This window comes from Balaenoptera acutorostrata, chromosome X (assembly GCF_949987535.1).
Source record: "Balaenoptera acutorostrata chromosome X, mBalAcu1.1, whole genome shotgun sequence".
NCBI lineage: Eukaryota > Metazoa > Chordata > Mammalia > Artiodactyla > Balaenopteridae > Balaenoptera > Balaenoptera acutorostrata.
The window spans coordinates 103843247-103849246 of record NC_080085.1 but is presented as its reverse complement, the minus strand read 5'-3'; positions in this window follow the sequence as shown (position 1 = coordinate 103849246).

The window sequence follows — 6000 nt, the reverse complement described above, 5'->3', positions numbered from 1 at the left end:
CTGCTAGGGCAAGCCTTTGTTTCTTATTGCTCTATTTCGGGTATTCTCTTTGCTCTTTTTTCATCTTTATTCTCTCTGATAAACTTGAAAATCATTTTTTCAAGTTAAAAATATCCTTTAGGGATTTTGATTAGGATGGCATTGAAATTAGATATATAGCAGAGAAGTCACATCTTTATAATCGTGACAAGGTATGCAACGCCATTGATTCAGGACTTTATTTTTATGTCATTCAGTAGATAGTCTTCTCGACCTAATGCTTTTTTCTTTCACGGCTAATATCGTAGAAGTCTTGGGTTTTGTCTTATTAGAGGAATTAAACTGCTTTATAGGTGGCAGCAGCAATAGAAATTGGAATTGTTTGGCCAAGTTAGCAAGTTGGGAGTGTCACCAGTAGTGAGAAAGACTTCACCAGAAAGTGGAAGGGACAGCTACGGAGATGGTGAAGTAGACCTTGAGCATCCTCAGGTTCTTGAGCATAGCCCATCTGCAGACCAAGGGCCGAGTTAGAAATGAAGGTCAGGTGGACCCCTGCTGCTCGTGTATGCAGGCACGCAAGCGGGCAGATAGTTGCAGTTGAGGGTAAAAAACCGTCATTAGTTGGGAAGAGAGATCTCCCAGTGGACTATTGGTAGGATGGCCAGTAAAAGGGTCCTTGAGGACAAACCAGCTGGTGGAGTAGCCTTCACGGAGTCCAGTGAGGCAGGCAGCAGTGCACCTTGTGCCCTCCTGACATTAGGGGCCAGGTAGTTTTGTTGTAGCGCTAGATTCCAGTAGCTACCCCACCTTCCAAAATGTCTCCAGACCTTGCCATATGTCTTTGGCGGGGGCGGCAGGGGGCATCACTCCCAATTAAGAACCACCATTCTGAGATCTAAGGGACCAGAGAGCAAAGGAATAACCAAAGAAGTGAGCACGTGAGGTCAGCCAGCAGGGTGCTGGTGGTGAAGTTTAGGGTCTAGGCAATTCAGTCTTGGCCGGTTGGCCTCCTAGAAATGGGAAGTGCAAGATAACCACCCACACTCTGCCACATCCTGGTAGATGGGGTGTGATGGTGCAGGTAGCTGACTTCCTACGGATGCCCCAACATCAGAGCAGGGGGAGGAAGCAAAGTAGGGGCAGGGACTGGTTTGCTCACGACCAACTGAAGGAAGAAATCCTTGCTGGGGAATACCTGGCAGGGTGGGAGAATGACAGTAGAGAGGTATCCATCCATGAGGAAATTTTCAGATTTGGGGTGGAGAGAGGGAAATTATAGCCAGTTCCACCTCAAGACATTTCCCTAGTGCAGGCTTGTCAGATCCTGACTAAATGTCAGTTTCTCCAAGTTGCAGTGGCTGCAGAAACTTGCTGAAATGCCCTTAGGTGAGATGAGCTGGAGTTATGGGTCATGGTTGTGGAAACTGATTGATTTGGACAGTGATCGCTGAGAAGCTAGTGTGAGGAGAGTGCACAGTATAGGAGTGTGGCGAGCTTAGATGAAGGAGGAAGAGGACAGGGTCTAGGAGGGGATTGGGAGGGAGGGGCCGGCGCTTCACTGCAATGCACGGGGACAGTAGACCTCAACTCCAAGCCCCATCACCTAAAGTGAGGATGAAATGTCTTTAAACAAGATTGGTTGGGCAGATTTGCCCCTAAAGGATTTCTATAGCTACAAAGAAATGGGTAGGAAATGGGGAAGGGAAACTCTGAAAACTTTTCTGATCTTTTTCATGAGAGCTGGGTATCTGTGAACATTGACAGCGGAAATCCAAATGAGAAATGTAAATTAAACTCAGTTGAAGGAGGCTGTGTATTTAGAGACTCTCTATAGAGGGAATACTGAGGGAGTAAATCCCACCAGTTCAATCGCAAATCCAAAACCACTTCTGTGTAATTCTGAGAGCGGAAGGAAGCCAGAGGAGGTAAGCAGAGAGGTCCTAGAGTTCAGGGGCCTAAGGGACAGCTTGTCAATGCTCAGATGTGTGTGGAAGCTATAAAGATAAATAACCGGCTTCTGTTCAGGAAGATAGACACAAGGGCAGGGCTGATATTCAGCCAGGATGCACCAGTATGGCAGTGTTTGCTGCTAACAGCCAGCATCTGTGTATGTTTGTCGGCGCCCATACCACACAGGAAATAACGTCCTTGCACGGGGCACAGCTCTCCATCACATGGCGAGATCTAGTGAGGCCAGCGGTGAACTGTGGAATATCAAGTGGTAAAAATGGCCTGACCTTGACCCACCCATTGTCCCTACCCCACTTCCACCTGGAAGGGAGAGATGGGTCCAGAGACATAGAGGGTGTGGTGGCTGGCAAAATTCTGCTATGCTTTGGGGTAAAGATCACAGTTCTTAGCTAACACACATATAGATGTAACAATCAAATAGATGTGTCAGGTATCACTGTCCGGGCTTTACATACCTTACTTCATTGAATTTTCACAATAATGTTAGGAGGTAGGTAAAATTAATACCTCCATTTTACAGATGAGAAAATTAAGGCATAGAGGGATCAAGTAACATGCCCAAGGTCCCACAGCTTGGTAAATGACAGAGCTGCGATTCTGACCCAGCCAGTTGGCTTTCAGAGTCTGTGCACTTAAGCAGCATATGCTATATAGAACGAGTGCCAAAACTCTCAAAATGAGAATAATCATTAGAGGGCAGACAAAGCCCCTGGGTAGGCTAGGAGGACCCCTAACTAGTCCATCCCCTGCCAAAGGCTCATCTAGAAGCACAGGGTTATCATGAAACACCCCTGGGGGCCATCACAGTGGTGGCAGTTCAAAGAGAAAGCAGAATAATCACAAGATGGTTAAACCAATGGGGACAGAGTTGGAATTTTCCCTCCTGAGGATTCTCCTTCCAGGGCTAGAACTTTTTGTTTCCATAACACAGGAGGAGGAGGTGGTGGTAGTGGTGGTGGGGTTACCTTATTTTCTGCATAAATACCCCAAATTACTTCCCTGAACATAATTTCTCTTACATGTGACCTGAATTGTCTTCAGCTGACCTTGTACCTACTTGGGGTTGCAGTGGAACAAAGTGCAGCCAAGGTTTCCTTCCAGAAGTCTTTCATTTTCACTGTACTTGTTCTGATAGGGATAATTTTGTCAACTCAGCCCTTTTCCCTCACTCGACCTCTTTCATTTTGTGTGTTTGTGTGTCTAGATTTAGTTTGGGATGTGGAGGGAGGGCCTAGTACTATTATCACGATTTACAGTGGTTCTGGAAGCATCTCAAATCCTGACTATGGCAAAGAAGAATTCTGAAATAATTCACTGCATGAGCACTATAGGATCTGATCATCTTTGCATTGAACAGAACTCCACATCTATTTTAGGTCTGCTTTTGCTTCTTAATATTAAGTGTTCAAATATATCAGTGCCAGGCACTATTATTTATATCCCTCAAAGAGACATAAGATGTTTCTCTTCAGGGATACAGAATTCAGAAGACCCAGTCCAGTTATTGACAGAAAAAGACTACCTTTGGAATAACTACTAGATTATAATTATAATCTCTCATCTGCATATCTGCCCACCGAATACTGCCTTGATCATTCATATACCTGGCTCACAATGGAAGATCAAAAAATTGTGACGAATGGTCTACAATTCGCGGATTGCAGCCCTGAACTGCTCATATGATAGCTTCCATTGGTTTCCTATCAGAGGCACACACTCGGCATGCAGGATGCGGGGTCCAGAGCTTTTTAAGACTCTCAAGTAGGAGATCTACCGAAGCAGTGATTATTACAAAATGCTACAATACACAAAGAACAAGACTTGTTGGTCAGAACTTGACTGAGGTAGGCTGAAAAAGTTTTCTAACATGGGAATGAAGCAACTAGAGCATAATTTTTCTAGACAAAAAGAAAAGGCTGATTTACTCAGTTTGAATCTAAGACGAAAGGATAAGGGAGTCAGAAAAACAAGATAGAGAATGTTACCTGATCTTACATGCACTCTATTATTATTTTTCCTTTGCCTGTCCCTTGTGATAGTGATTGGTTTTAACAGAGTTCACATAATAATTAAAATGAAGTTAATTTTTTAACTTCTTGTTAAAAGCCCTGCCTAAGGTACTTCCTTAATACACACACGCTAGTTCCTACCCATCATCCTTCAAGGCTGTGCTCCTCCACGAAGGCTTTTTTGTTCTACATCTAGAAAAGCTCTGCCTATTCAAGCACTTGCCATTACCACTGATTTGCTATTATCAGACCTCTTCATACCTTATGTGACTATGTCTTACTTTCTCAACCACACTGTCTCTGAGGGCTGGGATATTGTCTACATTGCCTTGCTCATAATAAAAGCCCTGGAAGTATCTGCTTATCTAAACTGGCTTTATTTCCTAGAGACTGCTCAAGTACTTATTCTGTGGCAGGCACTTTTAGATTTCAGGGAAACAGAGGTGACAAATTAGACACAGACTCTACCTTTATGGAGCTTACCTTCTTAGTAAAAAGGAAGAGAGGAAACTTTTTTGGTCTCTGTAGAAAGCTGCAGGAAGTTGCAGCAGGAGACTATAGGAAATAGTATATAATAGTTGAAAACACTGTGGACTGCGAGTTAGGATGCCTTGGTTTCATCTCTAATTTGATGTGTATCGTGAGTACATTTCTTAACCATTTCTCACCTATTTCCCTATATGTCATACACGGATCATATGATTACCAGGGGAAACTGAATTGGAAAACAGATGCAAGTCATGTTGGAGGGAACTTCCTCAACCTGATAAAAAGCATCTATGAAAAACCCACAGCTAATGCCATACTTAGAGGTGAAAGAGTGAAAGCTTTCTCCCAAAGATCAGTAATAAGACAAGGATGTCTTGCTCTCACCACTGCTATTTAACATTCTACTGGAAGTTCTAGCCAAGTGCCAAGTAAGAACATGAAATAAAAAGAATCAAGATTGGAAAGGAAGAAGTAAAACTATCTATTTTCAGATGACATGATCTTATATAGAAAACACTAAAGAATCCATAAAAAACTATTAAAGCTAATAAATGCATTCAGCAAGGTTTCGGGACACAAGGTCAATATACAAAAGTCAGTTGTATTTCTATAAACTAGCAATGAACAATCGGAAAATGAAATTAAAAAAAAAACAACTCCCTTTACAATAGCATTGAAAAGAATAAAATACTAAGGAATAACTTTAACAAAAGAAGTGTAAGACTTCTAAACCGAAAACCACAAAATACTTTTGAAAGAAAGACAACCAAAGCAAATAGAAAAACATCCTACGTTCATGGATTGGGACACTTCATATTGTTAAGGTGGCAATATTCCCCAAATTAAATTACAGATTCACAGCAAATTCTACCAAAATCCCAGCTACTTTGTTTTATTTTTGCAAAAATTGACAATCTGAGTCTAAAATTCATATGGAAATGCAAGGGACCCAGAATATCCAAAACAGTCTTGAAAAAGAATGAAGTTGGAGGACTTGCACTTCCCAATTTAAAAACTTACTACAAAGCTACAGTAATCAAGACAATGCAGTACTGGCATAGGGACAGACATATAGATCAATGGAATAGAACTGAGAGCCCAGAATAAACCTGTACATTTATGGTCAATAGATTTTTGAAAAGGGTGCCAAGACAATTCAATGGGGGAGAATAGTCTTTTCAACAAATGGTACAAAGACAACTGGATATCCACATGCAAAAGAATGAATTTGAACCCCTATCTCACACCATATACAAAAACCAGCTTGAAATGGATCAAAGACCTAAAAGTAAGAGTTAAAACTCCCAAACCTGAAGAAAATGTAGGTGTAAGTCTCCATGACCTTGGATTAGGCAATGTCTTCTTAGGTACAATATCAAAGCACAAGCGACAAAAGAAAACATAGATAAATTGGCTTCATCAAAATTAAAAACTTTTGTTTCAAAGGACGCCATTACAAAAGTGAAAAGGCAACCCACAGAAATATATGGAAATCATATATCTGCTAAGGAACTTGCATCTAGAACATATAAAGAACTCTTGCAACTCAACA